This window comes from Anomaloglossus baeobatrachus, unplaced genomic scaffold (genome assembly GCF_048569485.1).
Source record: "Anomaloglossus baeobatrachus isolate aAnoBae1 unplaced genomic scaffold, aAnoBae1.hap1 Scaffold_639, whole genome shotgun sequence".
Taxonomy (NCBI): domain Eukaryota; kingdom Metazoa; phylum Chordata; class Amphibia; order Anura; family Aromobatidae; genus Anomaloglossus; species Anomaloglossus baeobatrachus.
In genome coordinates, this window is record NW_027445007.1 from 71,030 (window position 1) to 86,263 (window position 15,234).

The following is a 15,234-nucleotide window of genomic DNA, read 5'->3' on the forward strand; positions in this document are numbered from 1 at the left end:
CTTCAGCCTTGCTCTCGAAAAGGCCAACAGGTGCACTAGCTACCCGTCAACGGCCACTCTAAACTGAATGTGCCTGCCCTCGTCAGATCGCAGCCGCTACGCAGTTTGAGGCCGGGCAAGTACCGGCATGGGAGACTGGCTGGGAATCCCTGGTTCCGTTGACATTTTTGACAATTTCTTTTTTTGGAGAGAGGGGGGGGAGTAAGGGTGGCCCTACCCACAATAAAAAAAGCAAAAAAAAACAAAAAGCTTTTACTTCACCCTTGCTCTCGAAAAGGCCAACAGGTGCAATAGCTACCCGTCAAAGGCTACTCTAAACTGAATGTGCCTGCCCTCGTCAGATCGCAGCCGCTAAGCAGTTTGAGGCCGGGCAAGTACCGGCAGGGGAGACTGGCTGGGAATCCCTGGTTCCGTTGACATTTTTGACAATTTCTTTTTTTGGAGAGAGGGGGGGGAGTTAGAGTGGCCCTACCCACAATAAAAAAAAAGCAAAAAAAAACAAAAAGCTTTTACTTCAGCCTTGCTCTCGAAAAGGCCAACAGGTGCAATTGCTACCCGTCAACGGCCACTCTAAACTGAATGTGCCTGCCCTCGTCAGATCGCAGCCGCTACGCAGTTTGAGGCCGGGCAAGTACCGGCATGGGAGACTGGCTGGGAATCCCTGGTTCCATTGACATTTTTGACAATTTCTTTTTTTGGAGAGAGGGGGGGGAGTTAGAGTGGCCCTACCCACAATAAAAAAAAGCAAAAAAAAACAAAAAGCTTTTACTTCAGCCTTGCTCTCGAAAAGGCAAACAGGTGCAATAGCTACCCGTCAACGGCCATTCTAAACTGAATGTGCCTGCCCTCGTCAGATCGCAGCCGCTACGCAGTTTGAGGCCGGGCAAGTACCGGCATGGGAGACTGGCTGGGAATCCCTGGTTCCGTTGACATTTTTGACAATTTCTTTTTTTGGAGAGAAGGGGGGGCAGTTATAGTGGCCCTACCCACAATAAAAAAAGCAAAAAAAACCAAAAAGCTTTTACTTCAGCCTTGCTCTCGAAAAGGCCAACAGGTGCAATAGCTACCTGTCAACGGCCACTCTAAACTGAATGTGCCTGCCCTCGTCAGATCGCAGCCGCTACGCAGTTTGAGGCCGGGCAAGTACCGGCATGGGAGACTGGCTGGGAATCCCTGGTTCCGTTGACATTTTTGACAATTTCTTTTTTTGGAGAGAGGGGGGGGAGTTAGAGTGGCCCTACCCACAATAAAAAAAAGCAAAAAAAAACAAAAAGCTTTTACTTCAGCCTTGCTCTCGAAAAGGCCAACAGGTGCAATAGCTACCCGTCAACGGCCACTCTAATCTGAATGTGCCTGCCCTCGTCAGATCGCAGCCGCTACGCAGTTTGAGGCCGGGCAAGTACCGGCATGGGAGACTGGCTGGGAATCCCTGGTTCTGTTGACATTTTTGACAATTTCTTTTTTTGGAGAGAGGGGGGGGAGTTAGAGTGGCCCTACCCACAATAAAAAAAGCAAAAAAAAAACAAAATGCTTTTACTTCAGCCTTGCTCTCGAAAAGGCCAACAGGTGCAATAGCTACCCGTCAACGGCCACTCTAAAGTGAATGTGCCTGCCCTCGTCAGATCGCAGCCGCTACGCAGCTTGAGGCCGGGCAAGTACCGGCATGGGAGACTGGCTGGGAATCCCTGGTTCCGTTGACATTTTTGACAATTTCTTTTTTTGGAGAGAGGGGGGGGAGTTAGAGTGGCCCTACCCACAATAAAAAAAAGCAAAAAAAAACAAAAAGCTTTTACTTCAGCCTTGCTCTCGAAAAGGCCAACAGGTGCAATAGCTACCCGTCAACGGCCACTCTAAACTGAATGTGCCTCCCCTCGTCATATCGCAGCCGCTACGCAGTTTGAGGCCGGGCAAGTACCGGCATGGGAGACTGGCTGGGAATCCCTGGTTCGGTTGACATTTTTGACAATTTCTTTTTTTGGAGAGAGGGGGGGGAGTTAGAGTGGCCCTACCCACAATAAAAAAAAGCAAAAAAAACCAAAAAGCTTTTACTTCAGCCTTGCTCTCGAAAAGGCCAACAGGTGCAATAGCTACCCGTCAACGGCCACTCTAAACTGAATGTGCCTCCCCTCGTCAGATCGCAGCCGCTACGCAGTTTGAGGCCGGGCAAGTACCGGCATGGGAGACTGGCTGGGAATCCCTGGTTCCGTTGACATTTTTGACAATTTCTTTTTTTGGAGAGAGGGGGGGGAGTTAGAGTGGCCCTACCCACAATAAAAAAAAGCAAAAAAAAACAAAAAGCTTTTACTTCAGCCTTGCTCTCGAAAAGGCCAACAGGTGCAATAGCTACCCGTCAACGGCCACTCTAAACTGAATGTGCCTGCCCTCGTCAGATCGCAGCCGCTATGCAGTTTGAGGCCGGGCAAGTACCGGCATGGGAGACTGGCTGGGAATCCCTGGTTCCGTTGACATTTTTGACAATTTCTTTTTTTGGAGAGAGGGGGGGGAGTTAGAGTGGCCCTACCCACAATAAAAAAAAGCAAAAAAAACCAAAAAGCTTTTACTTCAGCCTTGCTCTCGAAAAGGCCAACAGGTGCAATAGCTACCCGTCAATGGCCACTCTAAACTGAATGTGCCTGCCCTCGTCAGATCGCAGCCGCTACGCAGTTTGAGGCCGGGCAAGTACCGGCATGGGAGACTGGCTGGGAATCCCTGGTTCCGTTGACATTTTTGACAATTTCTTTTTTTGGAGAGAGGGGGGGGAGTTAGAGTGGCCCTACCCACAATAAAAAAAAGCAAAAAAAAACAAAAAGCTTTTACTTCAGCCTTGCTCTCGAAAAGGCCAACAGGTGTAATAGCTACCCGTCAACGGCCACTCTAAACTGAATGTGCCTGCCCTCGTCAGATCGCAGCCGCTACGCAGTTTGAGGCCGGGCAAGTACCGGCATGGGAGACTGGCTGGGAATCCCTGGTTCCGTTGACATTTTTGACAATTTCTTTTTTTGGAGAGAGGGGGGGAGTTAGAGTGGCCCTACCCACAATAAAAAAAAGCAAAAAAAACCAAAAAGCTTTTACTTCAGCCTTGCTCTCGAAAAGGCCAACAGGTGCAATAGCTACCCGTCAACGGCCACTCTAAACTGAATGTGACTGCCCTCGTCAGATCACAGCCGCTACGCAGTTTGAGGCCGGGCAAGTACCGGCATGGGAGACTGGCTGGGAATCCCTGGTTCCGTTGACATTTTTGACAATTTCTTTTTTTGGAGAGAGGGGGGGAGTTAGAGTGGCCCTACCAACAATAAAAAAAGCAAAAAAAACCAAAAAGCTTTTACTTCAGCCTTGCTCTCGAAAAGGCCAACAGGTGCAATAGCTACCCGTCAACGGCCACTCTAAACTGAATGTGCCTGCCCTCGTCAGATCGCAGCCGCTACGCAGTTTGAGGCCGGGCAAGTACCGGCATGGGAGACTGGCTGGGAATCCCTGGTTCCGTTGACATTTTTGACAATTTCTTTTTTTGGAGAGAGGGGGGGGGAGTTAGAGTGGCCCTACCCACAAAAAAAAAAGCAAATAAAAACAAAAAGCTTTTACTTCAGCCTTGCTCTCGAAAAGGCCAACAGGTGCAATAGCTACCCGTCAACGGCCACTCTAAACTGAATGTGCCTGCCCTCGTCAGATCGCAGCCGCTACGCAGTTTGAGGCCGGGCAAGTACCGGCATGGGAGACTGGCTGGGAATCCCTGGTTCCGTTGACATTTTTTGACAATTTATTTTTTTGGAGAGAGGGGGGGGAGTTAGAGTGGCCCTACCCACAATAAAAAAAAGCAAAAAAAACCAAAAAGCTTTTACTTCAGCCTTGCTCTCGAAAAGGCCAACAGGTGCAATAGCTACCCGTCAACGGCCACTCTAAACTGAATGTGCCTGCCCTCGTCAGATCGCAGCCGCTACGCAGTTTGAGGCCGGGCAAGTACCGGCATGGGAGACTGGCTGGGAATCCCTGGTTCCGTTGACATTTTTGACAATTTCTTTTTTTGGAGAGAGGGGGGGGAGTTAGAGTGGCCCTACCCACAATAAAAAAAAGCAAAAAAAAACAAAAAGCTTTTACTTCAGCCTTGCTCTCGAAAAGGCCAACAGGTGCAATAGCTACCCGTCAACGGCCACTCTAAACTGAATGTGCCTTCCCTCGTCAGATCGCAGCCGCTACGCAGTTTGAGGCCGGGCAAGTACCGGCATGGGAGACTGGCTGGGAATCCCTGGTTCCGTTGACATTTTTGACAATTTCTTTTTTTGGAGAGAGGGGGGGGAGTTAGAGTGGCCCTACCCACAATAAAAAAAAGCAAAAAAAAACAAAAAGCTTTTACTTCAGCCTTGCTCTCGAAAAGGCCAACAGGTGCAATAGCTACCCGTCAACGGCCACTCTAAACTGAATGTGCCTGCCCTCGTCAGATCGCAGCCGCTACGCAGTTTGAGGCCGGGCAAGTACCGGCATGGGAGACTGGCTGGGAATCCCTGGTTCCGTTGACATTTTTGACAATTTCTTTTTTTGGAGAGAGGGGGGGGAGTTAGAGTGGCCCTACCCACAATAAAAAAAAGCAAAAAAAAACAAAAAGCTTTTACTTCAGCCTTGCTCTCGAAAAGGCCAACAGGTGCAATAGCTACCCGTCAACGGCCACTCTAAACTGAATGTGCCTGCCCTCGTCAGATCGCAGCCGCTACGCAGTTTGAGGCCAGGCAAGTATCGGCATGTGAGACTGGCTGGGAATCCCTGGTTCCGTTGACATTTTTGACAATTTCTTTTTTTGGAGAGAGGGGGGGGAGTTAGAGTGGCCCTACCCACAATAAAAAAAAGCAAAAAAAAACAAAAAGCTTTTACTTCAGCCTTGCTCTCGAAAAGGCCAACAGGTGCACTAGCTACCCATCAACGGCCACTCTAAACTGAATGTGCCTGCCCTCGTCAGATCGCAGCCGCTACGCAGTTTGAGGCCGGGCAAGTACCGGCATGGGAGACTGGCTGGGAATCCCTGGTTCCGTTGACATTTTTGACAATTTCTTTTTTTGGAGAGGGGGGGGAGTTAGAGTGGCCCTACCCACAATAAAAAAAAGCAAAAAAAAACAAAAAGCTTTTACTTCAGCCTTGCTCTCGAAAAGGCCAACAGGTGCAATAGCTACCCGTCAACGGCCACTCTAAACTGAATGTGCCTGCCCTCGTCAGATCGCAGCCGCTACGCAGTTTGAGGCCGGGCAAGTACCGGCATGGGAGACTGGCTGGGAATCCCTGGTTCCGTTGACATTTTTGACAATTTCTTTTTTTGGAGAGAGGGGGGGGAGTTAGAGTGGCCCTACCCACAATAAAAAAAAGCAAAAAAAAACAAAAAGCTTTTACTTCAGCCTTGCTCTCGAAAAGGCCAACAGGTGCAATAGCTACCCGTCAACGGCCACTCTAAACTGAATGTGCCTGCCCTCGTCAGATCGCAGCCGCTACGCAGTTTGAGGCCGGGCAAGTACCGGCATGGGAGACTGGCTGGGAATCCCTGCTTCCGTTGACATTTTTGACAATTTCTTTTTTTGGAGAGAGGGGGGGGAGTTAGAGTGGCCCTACCCACAATAAAAAAAAGCAAAAAAACCCAAAAAGCTTTTACTTCAGCCTTGCTCTCGAAAAGGCCAACAGGTGCAATAGCTACCCGTCAACGGCCACTCTAAACTGAATGTGCCTGCCCTCGTCAGATCGCAGCCGCTACGCAGTTTGAGGCCGGGCAAGTACCGGCATGGGAGACTGGCTGGGAATCCCTGGTTCCGTTGACATTTTTGACAATTTCTTTTTTTGGAGAGAGGGGGGGGGAGTTAGAGTGGCCCTACCCACAATAAAAAAAGCAAAAAAAACCAAAAAGCTTTTACTTCAGCCTTGCTCTCGAAAAGGCCAACAGGTGCAATAGCTACCCGTCAACGGCCACTCTAAACTGAATGTGCCTGCCCTCGTCAAATCGCAGCCGCTACGCAGTTTGAGGCCGGGCAAGTACCGGCATGGGAGACTGGCTGGGAATCCCTGGTTCCGTTGACATTTTTGACAATTTCTTTTTTTGGAGAGAGGGGGGGGAGTTAGAGTGGCCCTACCCACAATAAAAAAAAGCAAAAAAAAACAAAAAGCTTTTACTTCAGCCTTGCTCTCGAAAAGGCCAACAGGTGCAATAGCTACCCGTCAAAGGCCACTCTAAACTGAATGTGCCTGCCCTCGTCAGATCGCAGCCGCTACGCAGTTTGAGGCCGGGCAAGTACCGGCATGGGAGACTGGCTGGGAATCCCTGGTTCCGTTGACATTTTTGACAATTTCTTTTTTTGGAGAGGGGGGGGAGTTAGAGTGGCCCTACCCACAATAAAAAAAAGCAAAAAAAAACAAAAAGCTTTTACTTCAGCCTTGCTCTGGAAAAGGCCAACAGGTGCAATAGCTACCCGTCAACGGCCACTCTAAACTGAATGTGCCTGCCCTCGTCAGATCGCAGCCGCTACGCAGTTTGAGGCCGGGCAAGTACCGGCATGGGAGACTGGCTGGGAATCCCTGGTTCCGTTGACATTTTTGACAATTTCTTTTTTTGGAGAGGGGGGGGGAGTTAGAGTGGCCCTACCCACAATAAAAAAAAGCAAAAAAAACCAAAAAGCTTTTACTTCAGCCTTGCTCTCGAAAAGGCCAACAGGTGCAATAGCTACCCATCAACGGCCACTCTAAACTGAATGTGCCTGCCCTCGTCAGATCGCAGCCGCTACGCAGTTTGAGGCCGGGCAAGTACCGGCATGGGAGACTGGCTGGGAATCCCTGGTTCCGTTGACATTTTTGACAATTTCTTTTTTTGGAGAGAGGGGGGGGAGTTAGAGTGGCCCTACCCACAATAAAAAAAAGCAAAAAAAACCAAAAAGCTTTTACTTCAGCCTTGCTCTCGAAAAGGCCAACAGGTGCAATAGCTACCCGTCAACGGCCACTCTAAACTGAATGTGCCTGCCCTCGTCAGATCGCAGCCACTACGCAGTTTGAGGCCGGGCAAGTACCGGCATGGGAGACTGGCTGGGAATCCCTGGTTCCGTTGACATTTTTGACAATTTCTTTTTTTGGAGAGAGACGGGGGGGAGTTAGAGTGGCCCTACCCACAATAAAAAAAAGCAAAAAAAAACAAAAAGCTTTTACTTCAGCCTTGCTCTCGAAAAGGCCAACAGGTGCAATAGCTACTCGTCAACGGCCACTCTAAACTGAATGTGCCTGCCCTCGTCAGATCGCAGCCGCTACGCAGTTTGAGGCCGGGCAAGTACCGGCATGGGAGACTGGCTGGGAATCCCTGGTTCCGTTGACATTTTTGACAATTTCTTTTTTTGGAGAGAGGGGGGGGAGTTAGAGTGGCCCTACCCACAATAAAAAAAAGCAAAAAAAACCAAAAAGCTTTTACTTCAGCCTTGCTCTCGAAAAGGCCAACAGGTGCAATAGCTACCCGTCAACGGCCACTCTAAACTGAATGTGCCTGCCCTCGTCAGATCGCAGCCGCTACGCAGTTTGAGGCCGGGCAAGTACCGGTATGGGAGACTGGCTGGGAATCCCTGGTTCCGTTGACATTTTTGACAATTTCTTTTTTTGGAGAGAGGGGGGGGAGTTAGAGTGGCCCTACCCACAATAAAAAAAAGCAAAAAAAAACAAAAAGCTTTTACTTCAGCCTTGCTCTCGAAAAGGCCAACAGGTGCAATAGCTACCCGTTAACGGCCACTCTAAACTGAATGTGCCTGCCCTCGTCAGATCGCAGCCGCTACGCAGTTTGAGGCCGGGCAAGTACCGGCATGGGAGACTGGCTGGGAATCCCTGGTTCCGTTGACATTTTTGACAATTTCTTTTTTTGGAGAGAGGGGGGGGAGTTAGAGTGGCCCTACCCACAATAAAAAAAAGCAAAAAAAACCAAAAAGCTTTTACTTCAGCCTTGCTCTCGAAAAGGCCAACAGGTGCAATAGCTACCCGTCAACGGCCACTCTAAACTGAATGTGCCTGCCCTCGTCAGATCGCAGCCACTACGCAGTTTGAGGCCGGGCAAGTACCGGCATGGGAGACTGGCTGGGAATCCCTGGTTCCGTTGACATTTTTGACAATTTCTTTTTTTGGAGAGAGGGGGGGGAGTTAGAGTGGCCCTACCCACAATAAAAAAAAGCAAAAAAAAACAAAAAGCTTTTACTTCAGCCTTGCTCTCGAAAAGGCCAACAGGTGCAATAGCTACCCGTCAACGGCCACTCTAAACTGAATGTGCCTGCCCTCGTCAGATCGCAGCCGCTACGCAGTTTGAGGCCGGGCAAGTACCGGCATGGGAGACTGGCTGGGAATCCCTGGTTCCGTTGACATTTTTGACAATTTCTTTTTTTGGAGAGAGGGGGGGGAGTTAGAGTGGCCCTACCCACAATAAAAAAAAGCAAAAAAAAACAAAAAGCTTTTACTTCAGCCTTGCTCTCGAAAAGGCCAACAGGTGCAATAGCTACCCGTCAACGGCCACTCTAAACTGAATGTGCCTTCCCTCGTCAGATCGCAGCCGCTACGCAGTTTGAGGCCGGGCAAGTACCGGCATGGGAGACTGGCTGGGAATCCCTGGTTCCGTTGACATTTTTGACAATTATTTTTTTTGGAGAGAGGAAGGGGAGTTAGAGTGGCCCTACCCACAATAAAAAAAAGCAAAAAAAAACAAAAAGCTTTTACTTCAGCCTTGCTCTCGAAAAGGCCAACAGGTGCAATAGCTACCCGTCAACGGCCACTCTAAACTGAATGTGCCTGCCCTCGTCAGATCGCAGCCGCTACGCAGTTTGAGGCCGGGCAAGTACCGGCATGGGAGACTGGCTGGGAATCCCTGGTTCCGTTGACATTTTTGACAATTTCTTTTTTTGGAGAGAGGGGGGGGAGTTAGAGTGGCCCTACTCACAATAAAAAAAAGCAAAAAAAACCAAAAAGCTTTTACTTCAGCCTTGCTCTCGAAAAGGCCAACAGGTGCAATAGCTACCCGTCAACGGCCACTCTAAACTGAATGTGCCTGCCCTCGTCAGATCGCAGCCGCTACGCAGTTTGAGGCCGGGCAAGTACCGGCATGGGAGACTGGCTGGGAATCCCTGGTTCCGTTGACATTTTTGACAATTTCTTTTTTTGGAGAGAGGGGGGGGAGTTAGAGTGGCCCTACCCACAATAAAAAAAGCAAAAAAAAACAAAAAGCTTTTACTTCAGCCTTGCTCTCGAAAAGGCCAACAGGTGCAATAGCTACCCGTCAACGGCCACTCTAAACTGAATGTGCCTGCCCTCGTCAGATCGCAGCCACTACGCAGTTTGAGGCCGGGCAAGTACCGGCATGGGAGACTGGCTGGGAATCCCTGGTTCCGTTGACATTTTTGACAATTTCTTTTTTTGGAGAGAGGGAGGGGAGTTAGAGTGGCCCTACCCACAATAAAAAAAAGCAAAAAAAAACAAAAAGCTTTTACTTCAGCCTTGCTCTCGAAAAGGCCAACAGGTGCAATAGCTACCCGTCAACGGCCACTCTAAACTGAATGTGCCTGCCCTCGTCAGATCGCAGCCGCTACGCAGTTTGAGGCCGGGCAAGTACCGGCATGGGAGACTGGCTGGGAATCCCTGGTTCCGTTGACATTTTTGACAATTTCTTTTTTTGGAGAGAGGGGGGGGAGTTAGAGTGGCCCTACCCACAATAAAAAAAAGCAAAAAAAAACAAAAAGCTTTTACTTCAGCCTTGCTCTCGAAAAGGCCAACAGGTGCAATAGCTACCCGTCAACGGCCACTCTAAACTGAATGTGCCTTCCCTCGTCAGATCGCAGCCGCTACGCAGTTTGAGGCCGGGCAAGTACCGGCATGGGAGACTGGCTGGGAATCCCTGGTTCCGTTGACATTTTTGACAATTTCTTTTTTTGGAGAGAGGAAGGGGAGTTAGAGTGGCCCTACCCACAATAAAAAAAAGCAAAAAAAAACAAAAAGCTTTTACTTCAGCCTTGCTCTCGAAAAGGCCAACAGGTGCAATAGCTACCCGTCAACGGCCACTCTAAACTGAATGTGCCTGCCCTCGTCAGATCGCAGCCACTACGCAGTTTGAGGCCGGGCAAGTACCGGCATGGGAGACTGGCTGGGAATCCCTGGTTCCGTTGACATTTTTGACAATTTCTTTTTTTGGAGAGAGGGGGGGGAGTTAGAGTGGCCCTACCCACAATAAAAAAAAGCAAAAAAAAACAAAAAGCTTTTACTTCAGCCTTGCTCTCGAAAAGGCCAACAGGTGCAATAGCTGCCCGTCAACGGCCACTCTAAACTGAATGTGCCTGCCCTTGTCAGATCGCAGCCGCTACGCAGTTTGAGGCCGGGCAAGTACCGGCATGGGAGACTGGCTGGGAATCCCTGGTTCCGTTGACATTTTTGACAATTTCTTTTTTTGGAGAGAGGAAGGGGAGTTAGAGTGGCCCTACCCACAATAAAAAAAAGCAAAAAAAAACAAAAAGCTTTTACTTCAGCCTTGCTCTCGAAAAGGCCAACAGGTGCAATAGCTTCCCGTCAACGGCCACTCTAAACTGAATGTGCCTGCCCTCGTCAGATCGCAGCCGCTACGCAGTTTGAGGCCGGGCAAGTACCGGCATGGGAGACTGGCTGGGAATCCCTGGTTCCGTTGACATTTTTGACAATTTCTTTTTTTGGAGAGAGGGGGGGGAGTTAGAGTGGCCCTACCCACAATAAAAAAAAGCAAAAAAAAACAAAAAGCTTTTACTTCAGCCTTGCTCTCGAAAAGGCCAACAGGTGCAATAGCTACCCGTCAACGGCCACTCTAAACTGAATGTGCCTTCCCTCGTCAGATCGCAGCCGCTACGCAGTTTGAGGCCGGGCAAGTACTGGCATGGGAGACTGGCTGGGAATCCCTGGTTCCGTTGACATTTTTGACAATTTCTTTTTTTGGAGAGAGGAAGGGGAGTTAGAGTGGCCCTACCCACAATAAAAAAAAGCAAAAAAAAACAAAAAGCTTTTACTTCAGCCTTGCTCTCGAAAAGGCCAACAGGTGCAATAGCTACCCGTCAACGGCCACTCTAAACTGAATGTGCCTGCCCTCGTCAGATCGCAGCCGCTACGCAGTTTGAGGCCGGGCAAGTACCGGCATGGGAGACTGGCTGGGAATCCCTGGTTCCGTTGACATTTTTGACAATTTCTTTTTTTGGAGAGAGGGGGGGGAGTTAGAGTGGCCCTACTCACAATAAAAAAAAGCAAAAAAAACCAAAAAGCTTTTACTTCAGCCTTGCTCTCGAAAAGGCCAACAGGTGCAATAGCTATCCGTCAACGGCCACTCTAAACTGAATGTGCCTGCCCTCGTCAGATCGCAGCCGCTACGCAGTTTGAGGCCGGGCAAGTACCGGCATGGGAGACTGGCTGGGAATCCCTGGTTCCGTTGACATTTTTGACAATTTCTTTTTTTGGAGAGAGGGGGGGGAGTTAGAGTGGCCCTACCCACAATAAAAAAAGCAAAAAAAAACAAAAAGCTTTTACTTCAGCCTTGCTCTCGAAAAGGCCAACAGGTGCAATAGCTACCCGTCAACGGCCACTCTAAACTGAATGTGCCTGCCCTCGTCAGATCGCAGCCACTACGCAGTTTGAGGCCGGGCAAGTACCGGCATGGGAGACTGGCTGGGAATCCCTGGTTCCGTTGACATTTTTGACAATTTCTTTTTTTGGAGAGAGGGGGGGGGAGTTAGAGTGGCCCTACCCACAATAAAAAAAAGCAAAAAAAAACAAAAAGCTTTTACTTCAGCCTTGCTCTCGAAAAGGCCAACAGGTGCAATAGCTACCCGTCAACGGCCACTCTAAACTGAATGTGCCTGCCCTCGTCAGATCGCAGCCGCTACGCAGTTTGAGGCCGGGCAAGTACCGGCATGGGAGACTGGCTGGGAATCCCTGGTTCCGTTGACATTTTTGACAATTTCTTTTTTTGGAGAGAGGGGGGGGAGTTAGAGTGGCCCTACCCACAATAAAAAAAAGCAAAAAAAAACAAAAAGCTTTTACTTCAGCCTTGCTCTCGAAAAGGCCAACAGGTGCAATAGCTACCCATCAACGGCCACTCTAAACTGAATGTGCCTTCCCTCGTCAGATCGCAGCCGCTACGCAGTTTGAGGCCGGGCAAGTACCGGCATAGGAGACTGGCTGGGAATCCCTGGTTCCGTTGACATTTTTGACAATTTCTTTTTTTGGAGAGAGGAAGGGGAGTTAGAGTGGCCCTACCCACAATAAAAAAAAGCAAAAAAAAACAAAAAGCTTTTACTTCAGCCTTGCTCTCGAAAAGGCCAACAGGTGCAATAGCTACCCGTCAACGGCCACTCTAAACTGAATGTGCCTGCCCTCGTCAGATCGCAGCCGCTACGCAGTTTGAGGCCGGGCAAGTACCGGCATGGGAGACTGGCTGGGAATCCCTGGTTCCGTTGACATTTTTGACAATTTCTTTTTTTGGAGAGAGGGGGGGGAGTTAGAGTGGCCCTACCCACAATAAAAAAAAGCAAAAAAAAACAAAAAGCTTTTACTTCAGCCTTGCTCTCGAAAAGGCCAACAGGTGCAATAGCTGCCCGTCAACGGCCACTCTAAACTGAATGTGCCTGCCCTTGTCAGATCGCAGCCGCTACGCAGTTTGAGGCCGGGCAAGTACCGGCATGGGAGACTGGCTGGGAATCCCTGGTTCCGTTGACATTTTTGACAATTTCTTTTTTTGGAGAGAGGAAGGGGAGTTAGAGTGGCCCTACCCACAATAAAAAAAAGCAAAAAAAAACAAAAAGCTTTTACTTCAGCCTTGCTCTCGAAAAGGCCAACAGGTGCAATAGCTACCCGTCAACGGCCACTCTAAACTGAATGTGCCTGCCCTCGTCAGATCGCAGCCGCTATGCAGTTTGAGGCCGGGCAAGTACCGGCATGGGAGACTGGCTGGGAATCCCTGGTTCCGTTGACATTTTTGACAATTTCTTTTTTTGGAGAGAGGGGGGGGAGTTAGAGTGGCCCTACTCACAATAAAAAAAAGCAAAAAAAACCAAAAAGCTTTTACTTCAGCCTTGCTCTCGAAAAGGCCAACAGGTGCAATAGCTACCCGTCAACGGCCACTCTAAACTGAATGTGCCTGCCCTCGTCAGATCGCAGCCGCTACGCAGTTTGAGGCCGGGCAAGTACCGGCATGGGAGACTGGCTGGGAATCCCTGGTTCCGTTGACATTTTTGACAATTTCTTTTTTTGGAGAGAGGGGGGGGAGTTAGAGTGGCCCTACCCACAATAAAAAAAGCAAAAAAAACCAAAAAGCTTTTACTTCAGCCTTGCTCTCGAAAAGGCCAACAGGTGCAATAGCTACCCGTCAACGGCCACTCTAAACTGAATGTGCCTGCCCTCGTCAGATCGCAGCCGCTACGCAGTTTGAGGCCGGGCAAGTACCGGCATGGGAGACTGGCTGGGAATCCCTGGTTCCGTTGACATTTCTGACAATTTCTTTTTTTGGAGAGAGGGGGGGGAGTTAGAGTGGCCCTACCCACAATAAAAAAAAGCAAAAAAAACCAAAAAGCTTTTACTTCAGCCTTGCTCTCGAAAAGGCCAACAGGTGCAATAGCTACCCGTCAACGGCCACTCTAAACTGAATGTGCCTGCCCTCGTCAGATCGCAGCCGCTACGCAGTTTGAGGCCGGGCAAGTACCGGCATGGGAGACTGGCTGGGAATCCCTGGTTCCGTTGACATTTTTGACAATTTCTTTTTTTGGAGAGAGGGGGGGGAGTTAGAGTGGCCCTACCCACAATAAAAAAAGCAAAAAAAACCAAAAAGCTTTTACTTCAGCCTTGCTCTCGAAAAGGCCAACAGGTGCAATAGCTACCCGTCAACGGCCACTCTAAACTGAATGTGCCTGCCCTCGTCAGATCGCAACCGCTACGCAGTTTGAGGCCGGGCAAGTACCGGCATGGGAGACTGGCTGGGAATCCCTGGTTCCGTTGACATTTTTGACAATTTCTTTTTTTGGAGAGAGGGGGGGGAGTTAGAGTGGCCCTACCCACAATAAAAAAAGCAAAAAAACCAAAAAGCTTTTACTTCAGCCTTGCTCTCGAAAAGGCCAACAGGTGCAATAGCTACCCGTCAACGGCTACTCTAAACTGAATGTGCCTGCCCTCGTCAGATCGCAGCCGCTACGCAGTTTGAGGCCGGGCAAGTACCGGCATGGGAGACTGGCTGGGAATCCCTGGTTCCGTTGACATTTTTGACAATTTCTTTTTTTGGAGAGAGGGGGGGGGAGTTAGAGTGGCCCTACCCACAATAAAAAAAAGCAAAAAAAAACAAAAAGCTTTTACTTCAGCCTTGCTCTCGAAAAGGCCAACAGGTGCCATAGCTACCCGTCAATGGCCACTCTAAACTGAATGTGCCTGCCCTCGTCAGATCGCAGCCGCTACGCAGTTTGAGGCCGGGCAAGTACCGGCATGGGAGACTGGCTGGGAATCCCTGGTTCCGTTGACATTTCTGACAATTTCTTTTTTTGGAGAGAGGGGGGGGAGTTAGAGTGGCCCTACCCACAATAAAAAAAAGCAAAAAAAAACAAAAAGCTTTTACTTCAGCCTTGCTCTCGAAAAGGCCAACAGGTGCAATAGCTACCCGTCAACGGCCACTCTAAACTGAATGTGCCTGCCCTCGTCAGATCGCAGCCGCTACGCAGTTTGAGGCCGGGCAAGTACCGGCATGGGAGACTGGCTGGGAATCCCTGGTTCCGTTGACATTTTTGACAATTTCTTTTTTTGGAGAGAGGGGGGGGAGTTAGAGTGGCCCTACCCACAATAAAAAAAAGCAAAAAAAACCAAAAAGCTTTTACTTCAGCCTTGCTCTCGAAAAGGCCAACAGGTGCAATAGCTACCCGTCAACGGCCACTCTAAACTGAATGTGCCTGCCCTCGTCAGATCGCAGCCGCTACGCAGTTTGAGGCCGGGCAAGTACCGGCATGGGAGACTGGCTGGGAATCCCTGGTTCCGTTGACATTTTTGACAATTTCTTTTTTTGGAGAGAGGGGGGGGAGTTAGAGTGGCCCTACCCACAATAAAAAAAGCAAAAAAAAAACAAAAAGCTTTTACTTCAGCCTTGCTCTCGAAAAGGCCAACAGGTGCAATAGCTACCCGTCAACGGCCACTCTAAACTGAATGTTCCTGCCCTCGTCAGATCGCAGCCGCTACGCAGTTTGAGGCCGGGCAAGAACCGGCATGGGAGACTGG

The 15,234-nt window shown here is 49.5% G+C and overlaps 9 pseudogenes; all 9 read left to right on the forward strand.

Annotated features, from left to right (window-relative positions):
- The first annotated feature begins 813 nt into the window (after positions 1-813).
- LOC142286042 (5S ribosomal RNA) lies at positions 814-932 on the forward strand (annotated as a pseudogene).
- Positions 933-2,349: 1,417 nt separating this feature from the next.
- On the forward strand, positions 2,350-2,468 carry LOC142286056 (5S ribosomal RNA; annotated as a pseudogene).
- A 4,482-nt stretch (positions 2,469-6,950) lies between these two features.
- On the forward strand, positions 6,951-7,069 carry LOC142286041 (5S ribosomal RNA; annotated as a pseudogene).
- A 395-nt stretch (positions 7,070-7,464) lies between these two features.
- On the forward strand, positions 7,465-7,583 carry LOC142286053 (5S ribosomal RNA; annotated as a pseudogene).
- A 393-nt stretch (positions 7,584-7,976) lies between these two features.
- On the forward strand, positions 7,977-8,095 carry LOC142286043 (5S ribosomal RNA; annotated as a pseudogene).
- Positions 8,096-9,255: 1,160 nt separating this feature from the next.
- LOC142286044 (5S ribosomal RNA) lies at positions 9,256-9,374 on the forward strand (annotated as a pseudogene).
- A 649-nt stretch (positions 9,375-10,023) lies between these two features.
- On the forward strand, positions 10,024-10,142 carry LOC142286046 (5S ribosomal RNA; annotated as a pseudogene).
- Positions 10,143-11,558: 1,416 nt separating this feature from the next.
- Positions 11,559-11,677, forward strand: LOC142286047 (5S ribosomal RNA; annotated as a pseudogene).
- Positions 11,678-12,839: 1,162 nt separating this feature from the next.
- On the forward strand, positions 12,840-12,958 carry LOC142286057 (5S ribosomal RNA; annotated as a pseudogene).
- The last annotated feature ends 2,276 nt before the right edge of the window (positions 12,959-15,234 follow it).